The 15000-nt window shown below is 31.0% G+C and overlaps 2 non-coding genes across 2 annotated transcripts; both read left to right on the top strand.

Annotated features, from left to right (window-relative positions):
• The first annotated feature begins 4711 nt into the window (after positions 1-4711).
• Positions 4712-4785, top strand: TRNAP-UGG (transfer RNA proline (anticodon UGG)). Its single transcript has one exon. It is a non-coding gene; the product is annotated as a tRNA-Pro (tRNA).
• Positions 4786-4976: 191 nt separating this feature from the next.
• On the top strand, positions 4977-5050 carry TRNAW-CCA (transfer RNA tryptophan (anticodon CCA)). The gene has a single exon. It is a non-coding gene; the product is annotated as a tRNA-Trp (tRNA).
• The last annotated feature ends 9950 nt before the right edge of the window (positions 5051-15000 follow it).

Raw genomic sequence — 15000 nt, 5'->3', positions numbered from 1 at the left:
ATAGCGAAATCTCGAATCAACTTATTGGTCTTATGGTATATCTCAGTATAGAGAGCGAGACAAAAGATTTGTATTTGTTTATAAACTCTCCTGGCGGATGGGTAATACCCGGAATAGCTATTTATGATACTATGCAATTTGTGCGACCAGATGTACAAACAGTATGCATGGGATTAGCTGCTTCAATGGGATCTTTTATCCTGGTCGGAGGAAAAATTACCAAACGTTTAGCATTCCCTCATGCTTGGCGCCAATGGGTTTTTATTTGAATATTTTTAAAAGAAAAAGGAAAAGTATGCCTTCGCCATATGAAATATAATATAAAAATTAAGTAATAATAGCATGGCATTTCGAATTCGATATAAGAACAGTTTTTTTATTTTTTTTTTAACATTAGATTATGTATCGAAAGAGTAGTATGAGATATTAAGGTAAGGGTATTTCTGATTTTATTCTATCAGGGGCCTATTTCAGCGTCACAAACTTTTCTGTTTTCGCACTTCGGGGCTCTTAACACTATTTATGTTATGAAAGAGTACAAAAAAGATTATATTATTTTCTTTTTTTTTCAAATAAAAACAAAAAAAGAAACTTTGGGATTGCTAAATCACTGATGAAAAAAAGCAACGGGACCACCATAGTATTTTTGTTTTTTAACTCCTCCCAAGGAAAGGGTGGTTATTGAATCATTTACTGATTTAAGCCTGATAAACTCTAAATTTTTCTTCGATGAAAGGTAAAAGCGAATTCTATTGTGGAGCCGTATGCAATGCACAAAAAATGCCTGTACGGTTGTTCAATTCTATCTTTTTTCTTATTATTCTTTATCTCTTCTCGTCATCTTATTTTTTTTATGTATTATGTTATGCAAGATAGAATAACCATTTTCTTCTTATATCATCAGGGTAATGATTCATCAACCTATTGCTGGTTTTTATGAGGCACAAATAGTAGAATTTGTCCTGGAAGCAGAAGAACTACTGAAACTGCGCGAAATCCTCACAAGGATTTATGCACAAAGAACGGGAAAACCCTTATGGATTGTATCCGAAGACATGGAAAGAGATGTTTTTATGTCAGCAACAGAAGCCCAAGCTCATGGAATTGTTGACCTTGTAGCAGTTGCCTAAGAAATAATAGGAATTTCGCGCAAATCGCGATTTGGTATTTTTTTTCGTATCGGAATTTCAATTTAATATTCTGTTAATATTTAATAAATATTTTAACATTTAATATTAATAATAGAATATTAATATTCTTATTAATATAGAAAAAATGCATAATCATCCGGTTAGGATCGATCTAAACCAGCCCATTATGCATATGATTCAACATGCCAACAATTAAACAACTTATTAGAAACACAAGACAGCCAATCAGAAATGTCACTAAATCCCCCGCTCTTGGGGGATGTCCTCAGCGCCGAGGAACATGTACTAGGGTGTATGCGCGACTTGTTCAGATCGTGGGCTTGTACAAAAGAATACAAAAGAAAGGAAAAAATTTTCCACTACCTGTGATCAGTACAGATGAATAAGATAGAATGGAAGAATCCCCTTCATTATCTAAAAAAAATCTAAAAATCTATCATATTAGTCTATTGTGTATCAAATTTATGGTTTCATTGGTGCAAATTCAATCACCTCAATTTTCAATTTAAAACAAAAAGAATTCCCCATTGGTAGCAAATGATTATCCGTTAAGCGGGGGAAATCCTATTTAAATTAAATTTAAATTAAAAGGCGAAAATTATGCCCTTACTCTTGCAAGAACGGACTAACAGGGTCAACTAATTAGCTAATCCTCATAATTAAATACCGTTACTGTATAGATAGACCCAAAGACCTATTACTGGATAATTCATAGGTAGAGCCAAAGAGTGTGAACTGTACACGTTAACAATAGCATTGATTAAATAATTAAATGAAGGAGGGGGCTCCGGTGTATAGAGAAGACCTCACCGTTTAAGAAGTAACCATAGAAACGATGAAATCCGCTATTTATTTATCGATGCTATTTATTTATTCAATTTTTGTTTGATACCTAGTATCAATACAGTTTCTTATTTTGAGGCAAAATACCTCGAAAAAAAGAAAAAATCGTGGTTGGGAAGGTTATAGTAGCAAAAGCCATTGGAATTATTATTTTATACACTGGAAGAATCCGTTTTGGTATTATAGAAAAGGGGAAAAGAATAACTGAAAGAAAGGAAATCAATTAGTTATTCATCAAAATTTCGTTTATTCAATGACCAGAATTAGACGAGGATATATAGCTCGGAGGCGTAGAACAAAAATTCGTTTATTTGCATCAAGCTTTCGCGGGGCTCATTCAAGACTTACTCGAACTATTATTCAACAAAAAATAAGAGCTTTGATTTCGGCCCATCGGGATAGAGATAGGCAAAAAGGAAATTTTCGTCGTTTGTGGGTCACTCGGATAAATGCAGCAATTCGCGAGAATAAGGTATCCAAAAGTTATAGTAGATTAATAAACAATCTGTACAAGAGACAGTTGCTTCTTAATCGTAAAATACTTGCACAAATCGCTATAGTAAATAAGAATTGTCTTTATATGATTGCCAATGACATTATAAAATAAAGAGATTGGAAAGAGATTGGAAGGAATCCATGGAATGTTTTACATGGAATTTTCTGAAGAATGAATTCTGGGAAGGTAGAATAGAAATTAGTATGATAAAATATGATGATAATATGATCAAATAAAGTAGTCAAACTGACAAAAAACATTCTGAGAAAAAACATTCAATAAAAAAAATTTCTTCTTCCCTAATTCGTTTTTTTCTTACAACACGACAATCCAATTTTGATTTTCGCATTTTTTTTTTTGAACAAAACATCAATCTATGTTTCAGTTCAAATTGGAATTTTGATTCAATTGAGGAGTAAGTCTATTTTTTTTTTTTCTGGTTCTAAGATCAGTAGTTATAGTGACCAACTCGCTTTTTTCAAACTGTTTTTCATTATTAAGAAAAGGTAACGAAGATAAAATACGAGCTTGCTTTATAGCAATAGTAATTAATCGTTGTTGTTTTAAACTCAATCTATTCACCCGTCTAGATAATATTTTTCCTTGTTCACTAATAAATCGACTAATTAAACTCATGTTTCTATAATCAATTCGATCCCCCGATTGGATCGGGGGCAAACGCCTACGAAAAGATCGCTTGGACTTAAGAAAAAGTCGTTTGGATTTATCCATGGTTTGTTTATTCCTTATTTCGAAAATCCTATTTCGTTCAATTGGATCAAAAATGATTTGGAATTAAGAAATAGGATTTTGCTTGTTTATTTTCTATTTTTTCTATTTAAATAGAATTAAATAGAAAAAATTAGAATTATATATTGAAATATTTCATTAAATATTTCAATTTAAATAGAAAATTTGAATATTAACATAACATATTAACATAACATATTATATATTAATATGAATATGCCATTTATGTCATTTTTCATCTTCCTTGTATGTCCTTGTATGTAAAGGTGACACGCAAGCGATCGATTCCATCTATTTCTTTATCTCCCCGTGAATTGTATGTTTGTAACAATAAGGACAGAATTTTCTCAATTCCAATCGACTAGGCGTATTGTGTCGATTCTTTTGAGTAATATATTTTGAAATGCCTGTTGATTTCTTATTAACACTGTTTCGAACACAACCGGTACATTCTAAAATAACTCTTACCCGGACATCTTTACCCTTGGCCATGAACCTCCTTGGGATTTTTTATTCACTCAATTCTTCTATTTTCCGATCCGAAATGAAGAAGAAAGGAGCGAAAAAAATAGAAGTTGCTAACTCAAAATCAAATTATGAAAGATTTCATTGCAACTAATATATTAATGTAATAATAAGTAATACAAAGATTTTAAACTATATTTAGATTAGAAGTTTAGATTACAATCACAGTACAATATTTCATTTAAGCATCTTATAATACTGTTGCACTACCCACATCTCCACTTCTAATTTAATTGAATAATTTAATTGAAGTGAATTTACTTGAAGGCGGGGCCCGAGTTCCGAGTTTTGCTGAGGTTGAATCCACTTTTTTCTTTTCTAACTTATTCTAATTAAATAAAAAAAGAAGAGGGGTTAGTAGTCACAGATATTTAATTGTATCTCGAATCTTCGTTTCTTCACCCCCCCCCCTCCTGCGCGTTGATAACTAGAATGAAAAAAAGGGGAATGTCAACGCATCTGGGAAAAAACGATTGATCTCTATCAATAGACCTGCTAAAGACCCAAACCATAGAGTACTTATTACCGGTGCCACCGATAGATATGTTTTTAGATCTCGCATTTCAAATCCTCCTTCTTTTTGTTATTGTAATAAATAATATTTATTTTATTGTAATACATAATGATAATACATAGTTAATCAGATAACTACATATATAATCAGATATATAAGGCCACTTGCAGTTGTTTTGTACGCGGAATCTCTAATTCAAATTAAAATGTACAAGAATTTGATAGATAAGATTTTCCTTTTCTTAAAACTTAAAAAAAGAAAATATGCCCTTTTTTCCCGAGCATTCACGAAATTTACGTAAGTTTATAATTCTATATAATTATATATAATGATATGAGATCAAAAAGAAAATGTATATCAATGGAGAAAATGAAATAAGTATGTGGAAAACAAAACCGGTATTCTTTAGAATAACATTGTAAACTAATTGAAAGGGATGTAGCGCAGCTTGGTAGCGCGTTTGTTTTGGGTACAAAATGTCACGGGTTCAAATCCTGTCATCCCTACCTATTACTTCGTCTCTGAGCAATAACGAGGGATCGATTGAGATCAATTCAAATTAGGCGTACCTAATCTATAACTATAATTTTTATCGTATTATATATGATAGTATATAGTATAGGCGTTCAAGATGTATTAGAGTTAAAAAAAGAATCTTTTTACTTACAGTCGCATTTTTTGTGACTGTGATAAGAGAGCGCTCTTAGTTCAGTTAGGTAGAACGTGGGTCTCCAAAACCCAATGTCGTAGGTTCAAATCCTACAGAGCGCGATTCTGTTCTTGTTTTGTTAGGTCAAAAAGGTCAAAATTTATACGGAAAAAATAGAGGAGCAATCTGAATTTGACCTCCTGCGGACTAAAGAAAGGAGGAGGTCAAAAAACAAAGTGTTAATTAATCAAAGGTCCAATTGATCGCCACGTCTGTATTGTAAATATGCAGTTACGAATAATCCGGCCAAAGTAATAGGAATTAGACCTAAGACGATTCCAAATAGAAGAACTTCAATCATTTCAATTTATTTGAAAAAGGGAAAAAGAGAGGTAATATCTATCCTTAAATATTAATCTATATGGCTCATAAATCTCAATACAAAAATTGTAACACAGTAAAGAACTAAAGAATCGATGGAATATTATCGATGGAATATTGTAGGAATATTGTAGAAAATTTTCCTTTTCTTTTTAGAAATTGTTCATTCAATTAATTTCAAATATTAATTTCAAATAAGCCGTATCTTGCTCAGACCAATAAATAGAACTGAGGTTATAGTTAAAGCCGCTAGTAGAAAACCGAAATAACTAGTTATAGTAGGCATTAAGGAGCTAAATAAATTTTTTTTATACATATGCTTGTAAAGCAAAAGCACTTTCCTAAGTTAAATTTTTTGAAAGATACGAGGATAAACAAAAATACCAAATGAAAGAATAAGTTCAATTGAGAATTTTTTTATTTATTTATCAATCATTATCATTATAGATTATAGACTATAGACAGCACTAATAAAATAGAATGATAATGTATATAAGTAAAAAAAGAAATCCATTTTTCATCTATGACATCTACTTATATTCTCGTGATTCCGAGTCAAGAGATTCGTTAGACAGTTCTTGAGAAATAAAATAGAAAACTAATAGAAAATAGAATATAAAATAGAAACCTAATATTACATACAATAATTAAATATTAAAAAAATATTAATAAAAAAAATATTAATAATTAATAATAATTAATTAATAATAATTAATAAGAATAAGTAAAATAATTAATAAGAATAAGTAAAATAATTAATAAGAATAAGTAATAAAAACTGTGTTGTATAACTTCACTCAAAAAAACTTTATAAAATTTTTCTATTTTGATACTTTCTTTTAGTTTATTTATTTAGTATTTATTTATTTGTATATTTTGTATATTTGTATCGAATTTTTATCGTTTTTTCAATTTTAAAACGAAACCTCTATTTTTCTTTTTTCTTTATAATACCTTTTACTTTTTCCTTCTATTTTCAATTTTATTTAAATTTAACTTATTAGATTTATTAGTTGATTCATTCACATAATATCTCGAATAAGAAGAAAAAAAAAGTATCGCACGATCAGATCACTTGAAAAAATCAAAGTGGTTAAGTGTCAAGAAAGACCCTTTGAATCTAATATACGAATACGTGCATCACGAATCACGAATATTGATTATTAGATATTAGAATTCTTTTTTCGTTGTTCTCCTTCTTTCATCGAATATTCTTTACTACTGGTACTTGTTAATGGATGACTAACCCATTTTTAAAATGAAAAAAGGGGGATTCCAACAAAAAACTCTTCTTCTACAAGCTCCAAATTTTTAGATTTCACATCTAAGAATTGCGGAAATATAATATGAGAATCCTCTTTATAATATGATAATCTCCCTCATGAATTATTATTGAAACTCGTCGAATTCGCATTTTACCCGATCTTATGATACACAATTCTACAGCAACAAAAAAAAGAAAAAAGAGATTATCTAGGACTTCATTTCGATACTGATTGAAGTTGCGTTGCTGCGTCAGAAGAAGGATAGCTATACTGATTCGGTATATTTTAAAGAAACCCTTGGTACAATATTGACGATCTCACAAGATTCCATTTCAGTGAAATCCCATTTACTGATCTTATCTTTTACAGAATCGATCCCTTTTGATTGTACAAGAATATGTGGAGCTCAGTATGTCTGGAAGCACAGGAGAACGTTCTTTTGCTGATATTATTACCAGTATTCGATATTGGGTCATTCATAGCATTACTATACCTTCCCTATTCATTGCAGGTTGGTTATTCGTCAGCACGGGTTTAGCTTACGATGTATTTGGAAGCCCTCGTCCAAATGAATATTTTACAGAGAGCCGACAAGGAATTCCATTAATAACTGGCCGTTTTGATCCTTTGGAACAACTCGATGAATTTAGTAAATCTTTTTAGGAGGCCCAATGACCATAGATCGAACCTATCCAATTTTTACAGTACGATGGTTGGCTGTTCACGGATTAGCTGTACCTACCGTTTCTTTTTTGGGGTCAATATCAGCAATGCAGTTCATCCAACGATAAATCTAATCCCTATTAATTATAGAACTATGACACAATCAAACCCGAACGAACAAAATGTTGAATTGAATCGTACCAGTCTCTACTGGGGGTTATTGCTCATTTTTGTACTTGCTGTTTTATTTTCTAATTATTTCTTCAATTAATAGAAGAAATTAATAGAAGAAAATAGTAGAATAATAAATAAGAATAGGAATTCTCTTATCCCGTCGGAAGGATATCATCTCATAATTATCTATGACTGTTTATGTCTCTAGCATGACCACTTGATTAAATGTGGAGGGAAGTGGGATAAATGGCCGATACTACTGGAAGAATTCCTCTTTGGATAATAGGTACTGTAACCGGTATTCTTGTGATCGGTTTAATAGGCATTTTCTTTTATGGTTCATATTCCGGATTGGGTTCATCCCTGTAAGTAACGGGGCGTACTGGATTGTAGACATGAAAGCGTAAGAACTCAACGGACCCCCTTTTCTCTGTCTGATTCTAGGGGGTCCCGTTGGGTTCTTAATAATCAGAATACTTTATTCGTATAAGTGACAAAATAGATTGCCTTTTTTTGATATTTCAAATATTTTATTTCAAAAAATTCGATTATACTCTGTGGTGTTTTTGAAAAAGTAACTCCATTTATTTATTTAGAACATTTGCTTCTCGATAGTATCTATCGATACTTTCAAAGTTATAAGAGGAATTACTCGATTTCCTTTTCCTATATGGCATAATACATATTTTCTATATTTCGGTCGTCCATTTTTCTAATTTTTGTATACTAATAGAACCTTACTCTATTGATTTTAGTATCAGTATCTCATAAAAGGTGAAATTTTTTTAGAAGTTCATTGAAGAAGTTCTATTTGCTTAAAAAATTTCCCTTTCTTTTTTTGTTTGTCCACTGCTTTTACTTTTTTTTATACGCAATAAATCTAATTTATACGTATAAAAAGTAAAAGGAAGTTATGATAAACCTAGAAAAAATAGAAACTAAGAATAGTAATCTTTGAGGAATTGGATCAAGAATGATTATTATTTTGTTTTGACACAAGAAAGGGATGTGGAAAATTCCTTTTCTTGTGTCGAAGACTAGGAAGACGAATAAAATAATACCTCCTAGAATCCTTTGTTCCCCTCATTTAATTTAGCCTTTCTGTGCTTTTCCGCTTACTTATCTTATGCTTAGTATCTAGTCAAATTGGATTCTATTTAAAATAGAAAAGCTATTGATCCACTCTATGACAGTTAAATCTGACAATAGTAAGATAATCACACTGCTCCCATTTTATTTAGATTAAAAAAAACACAAAAAAGGGGATAAAGTCAAATAGTCTTCTTACCAATATACATATTATGGCCAGAGATGCGGTAGAAGAAATTCCAAATATCTGGTATAAAAAAAATATAAAAAAAGCAAAGAGCTTTTCACAATTTTTTTATCATACATAATATAATTACCAACAAAAATTGGGTTCTTTTCTTTTTAAAAACTTGATGTTGATAAATTTACAGATCTAAAAATTCATTTCGGACAATTGAACCTTCTCAAACTGTTTCTTTTTAAGAACCAAAAAGATTTGTGCCAAAATAACGGATGCCAAGAAGAAAAAAAGCCCTTGGACACGTAATGGGTCTTGAAGCACTATTTCTGCATCTCCCTGACCAAATCCACCCACATTAGGATTACTCGTTAATGGTTGATCCAGTTTGATGGATTCGCCTTCTGAAACAAGAAGTTCTGGCCCTGGAGGTATAATATCAATCACTTGACGTCCCTCTGACGCATCCGTTATGGTTATTTCGTACCCCCCTTTTTCTTTTCGTATGATTTTGCTTACTATACCTGCTGCTGTAGCATTATAAACCGTATTGTTACTCTTGCTCCCGTCGGGATAAATCTGACCCCTTCCCCTGTTTCCGCCTACATATATGGGATATTTTAAAAAACGAACATCTTTCTTAGTGGCGGGGTCCGGAGACAGAATAGGAAAGGTAATTTCACTATATTTCTGACCAGGAACAGGGCCTATTACAAGAATATTTTTTTTAGTGGGGCGATAACTCTGAAAAGACAGATTTCCCATCTTTTCTTTAATCTCTGGCGAAATACGATCGGGAGGGGCTAATTCAAACCCCTCAGGTAAAATAAGAACAGCCCCCACGTTCAAAGCTCCTTTTTTACCATTAGCAAGAACTTGTTTCAGTTGCATATCATAAGGGATTCGAACAACTGCTTCAAATACAGTATCAGGAAGTACCGCCTGTGGAACCTCAATATCCACGGGCTTATTAGCTAAATGACAATTGGCACATACAATACGGCCAGTTGCTTCGCGTGGATTTTCATAACCCTGCTGTGCAAAAATGGGATATGCGTTTGAAATGGATGCCCAAGTTATTATATATACCATGAGCGATACAGAAATGGAACGAGTAATCTCTTCCTTTATCCAAGAGAAGGTCTTTCTAGTTTGCATGGTCCAAGATTGATCCTGAAAATTTCTACAATAAAATTAGGTAGGTCGCTAGTATAGTTCCCTATCCACGATACTGCTATTTACTGAAAAATTTTTACTAAAATAGAAAATATAGGAAGAAAATCCCTTGGATGTGATGTATAGAAGATGTGATGTATAGAAAAAAAAATATATATATAGATATAGTAAGATTTTGAATGTTTTGCTTATGTACAAAATAAGAAAATAACAAACATTCTAATTGGATTCATGGATCGTTTTTCAGTCATTCATTGAATGATAAATCACTACAAGTGACGGAGATACACGATTTAAATAACGGAAAATCCAATATTTAAAAATTGTATCGAGAATGACTGGAAAAGTGGAAACAAGGCCAGATATAATTTGATCATTATGAGCAAATCCAAAATCTTTGTAGACAGAGCCAATCATTAGTTCCCAACCGTGGGGTGAGTGGAATCCTATACATAAATCGGTTAATAAAAGAATTGAAAAAGCTTTTATTGTGTCGCTTAAGTTATATAGGAATTCTTGAACCCACGAATTAAGAATAATAAGTTCTTCATTACTTAGAATAGAATACCCACTTAGAATAACGAAACAGATTATATTTGTCGAGAAGTGTAAAATCGTATGGATACGATCTTCATTGTGCATCTTGATCAATTGGATCGTTTCTTTGTGGATTCCGGTACGAAACCCTTGTAGATGTGTTTCCGGGTATTCCTTTATCATTTCGTCCAAGCGAACGAGTTCCTCTAATTCTATGAATTTTTCTAGAATACTTTTTTCTTGGATATCATTTAAAAAAGTTTCGGATTTACTAGTATTACACCAATTAATAACCCAAGATTCAAAACTTTTATTAAATAAAAAAGAAAAAAAAGAGATCCACCAGGGCAAAAAAACTATAGATGTAAGATATAGAAGGGGAATAAATGCTTTTCTTTTCATTTTTTCGTCTGTGAATTTTTAATGAACCCACTCCATTTATCGATTCTATATGATCTAATATTTCTATCAAGCATAAGTTCTATTACAAGGCTTCGAACTTATGAATCTATTCCCTGTTTTTTTGTGAGTCAGTGCTTAGTCCTTGAATTTTGAAAGAATAGAAAAAAAATAGCCTAAAAATAAAAAGAAGAGTACACGAATAAGGAGAACAAAAAAAAGATAAAAAGAAACGTCGATTGACAAAAGAAAGGAGAGAGAATTTACAAGATATGATCTATCCAGTATCAATTTCAAATATTGAAAATAAAAAGAGAATTTCTTTATTCTATATTTTTTTATTCCAAAATGCTTTGTTTTGCTCTATGAGATGGGTCTATTATTTAGATTTCTTTCTTGTTTTGTTACTGAATTTAGTGAATTTACGTACACATAAAAAAATTTGCAGATAAAAAAGTTTCGTTTTCTAATTGTTCCGTATATATAATATACGTCTTCTTTGGTTCATCAACATTGTGAAGAATTTTCAGTTAAGTTATGCTATAGAAAAAAAAGAAGACTCTTGGATTTCTTCACTCCTGCTAAGAAAATGTTCATTCTTCATCTCATTTCAAAATACTTCAATTGGTACACGCAAAAAATAGGCCAATTCGGCTACTTTTTGCTCAATTTCTCGCGGAGTCAAATTCTCATCAGTACGAGTCAAAGGAATGGCCCCCCGGCCTCGGATTTCCATATAAAGGGCACGCCGAGCGTAAATACCCTCTTTAACTTCTAGCCTAATAGACTGAATATCTTTCATAAGGAATCGGAGTAAGATGCGACGATTTTTTCCAGGAAATCCCCAGCGAAAAATACACACTATTCCTTCTTTTCTATCGAATCGATCATAACCACTACCTACATTCCACAAAATTGTGCACCACAAATAAGAACTAATAAATAGACCGGCGATCCCATAGAAAGACATCACGATCCCTTGTGGAAAAAAAATTATTTGCTGAGATGGAAATAAAGATATCAAATTTTTGCCAAGATAACTGGAAATTCCAACCAAAAAAAAACCCAATGAACCTAAAAAAAGTATAAGGGCCCAGCAGAAATTACTTGTTTTTCGAGACCCCGCTATAAGTTCTATCCATATACGTTCTGATCGCCAACTCATACTAGATTCAGTTGCTTTTTATTTGAAGTGGGAAACTAGCCCAATTTGACTTTCTTTTTTTTGAAGTAACTTTCATCAACTCGCACTATTCGGATGTGAATCTTTAGAAAGAATTCGATGAATTCCCTATTTTTTTTTAATATTTTTAAAAAGGGAGCCCCCTCACCTCTATCTACTATAAAAACGTTGGCTTTGCATTTCTTTCAGGCCTCCGCCGCAATCTCGATTTATTTTCAAATAGCTCATTTACTCATATATAATATTTACGCCTGCATAAGAACCCTTTCATTTTCATTTATGTTTGAAGGGAGCTGCCTGCATGTTATATCATATTATACTAAATAGATATCTGTATTTATACTAAATAGATATCTGTATTATGATCCAAGTCTAAGTCTTGAAAAAAAAATAAATGAAATCTACCCTTATCGGGCCTAATCAGATCTAAACAATCTTGTTTTTTTGAACATGAAGAGATAAAGAAGCCATTGCAATTGCCGGAAATACTAAGCCCACTAAAGGCACAAAAATGGAGGGTAGGTTGTTAAGAATTGTCATAGAATGGGCACCTCGGTTTAATATTTGTACCTGTTATTTATTTTTATTATATTTTTATTATTATAAATTATAAATATTTTTATTATTATATTAATATATATTAATATTATAATTATATTAATATATTAATATTTTAATATTAATATTTTATTAAATTATATTAATTAAATTATATTAATATTTTATTAAATTATATTATTTTTATATTATTTATTAAATTTATTTATATTATTTATTAAATTATAAATTAAATTATATTAATTAAATTATATTAATTATATTAATTAAATTATATTAATATTTTATTATTAGATTATTAGAAAGATATCTTATAATCATTAGAATTCCTATATAATTATACTAAGTATATCTAAGTGAATATATATAATAAAGTGCAAAGAGTGTAGAACTAACTAAATGACCTATTTCTATTTCTACATGAAATATATATGATAATTCGTTTATTTGTTATTCTTATCTTTTTTTTTGTCTTATAACTTTCATTTTATAATTTGACTTTAATATTTAATAATTTAATAAAAATAAAAATTTAATAAATAAGAAAAATAAAGAGTTTTTCTGCTTATAAATTCCCGAAAAATTCGTTAAAGAATTTATAATCCGATCCGTCAATAGGTATTTTTATTAGTAAAAAAGGGGATTCCGGGGAGACATATATAGCAAGACTCTCTATTTTCTATGCATAAGTAAGAAAAGAGCATGAAATTCGTTTTATTTACCTTGTCAAAATTTTCTTTTTTTTTTCACGGAAAAAAGAATTCACCCTTTTTTCTTGTTGATAGAGGTTTCTTAATTAGTAATCAGAATATCGGTAAAAAAAAATTATCTGCATAGTTCTTTCTACAATTCGCTCTTATGTTACAAAAAAATCCATTCTTCGGATTTTTCCTTTGATTCCGATAAAAAAATTTTTAACTAATTTAAATTCAATTTAATTAACTAAATTTTTATTTTTAATTAACTAATTTAATTAACTATTAACTATTTAATTAACTATTAACTTAAGGCTCTACTTGATTTATGATTCAAAGGAAAGAAATCGTGAAGCTGAAGTAACTCATTCAAAACGCCTTTTAAAGGATTACGTGGTACGATTGGATCGAATAAACCCTTATGGAATAAAAATTCAGCCGATTGTGAACCTTCAGGTACTGTCTTATTCAATGTTTGTTCAATTACTCTTTTACCCGCAAATGCAATATAGGCGTTAGGTTCAGCAATAATGATATCCCCCAACATACCAAAACTAGCTGTCACCCCGCCGGTCGTAGGAGATGTAAGGATTGATACATAAAATAACTTTTTATTCGATTGATAATCATATAAAGCAGAAGATATTTTAGCCATTTGCATCAAGCTCAAACTTCCTTCTTGCATGCGTGCTCCTCCGGAAGCACACACTAAAATAAGAGGTAAAAATTTATTGGTAGCATACTCAATCAAACGGGTGATTTTTTCCCCTACTACGGATCCCATACTACCCCCCATAAACTGAAAATCCATAACCCCAATTGCTACGGGAATACCGTTTAGTTGACCTGTGCCTGTTTGAACAGCCTCGGTTAATCCTGTCTTTTTTTGATAAGAATCAATACGATCTTTATAAGGTTCCTCTTCTGAATGAAATTCAATGGGATCCAGAGATACCATGTCTTCATCCATAGGATTCCAAGTGCCTAGGTCAATCGAAAGTTCAATTCTATCTGAACTACTCATTTTCAAATGATATCCACATTGTTCACAAATATTCATTCTTGACTTCAAAAATTTCTTATAGTTTAATCCATAACAATTTTCGCATTGAACCCACAAATGCTTGTATTTTTGAGTTATATCGAGATCATTAGAACTTTCTCTTATAGTTAAATCGCTACCATTCGTGCTAGTTCTTAGACTGGAACTCTCACTTTCACTACTATTTCCACTTTCACCACAAATGTAACTATAAATGTAACTCTCACTGTAATTGTTACTACCACTTAAATCAATACAGATTTGAGAGCGAAGATAATTGTCAATACAACTATTGATGTAATTATTCCAACTATATTTAGTATCAGACATATAATGATCATAGTGGAAGTCACCACTGCTAGACCCATTATTCAGATAACTCGAATTCCAATAACTATAAAAAGAACTTTCTAGTTCATTCAGAAAAGAATGATCAGTTTCAATCTCAAAAACTTGATTTTCAATATCAAAATATATGGAATAACTGTCCCTATTACTATCCCTAACTAAAAAAGTTTCATCAACGCTGAAATTCCGAATGCCAACTAAATGATCAACATTACTGTAACTAGAGCTGTCACTATTACTCCAACAATGGGTGTTTTTATCTGTATCGTTTAGAATTGGGTCTTCGCTTATACTGGTATTTTCAAGAGGACTAAAACTATCCATTGATTTACTTAACCTACACCTGTATCCTAATTCTACATTGGATAAGATCGAATTGAACCA

This window comes from Jatropha curcas, unplaced genomic scaffold, assembly GCF_041381405.1.
Source record: "Jatropha curcas cultivar XTBG-Jc1 unplaced genomic scaffold, XTBG_Jcur_1.0 HiC_scaffold_30_pilon, whole genome shotgun sequence".
NCBI lineage: Eukaryota > Viridiplantae > Streptophyta > Magnoliopsida > Malpighiales > Euphorbiaceae > Jatropha > Jatropha curcas.
This window is presented reverse-complemented; position numbering and strand designations above follow the sequence as displayed.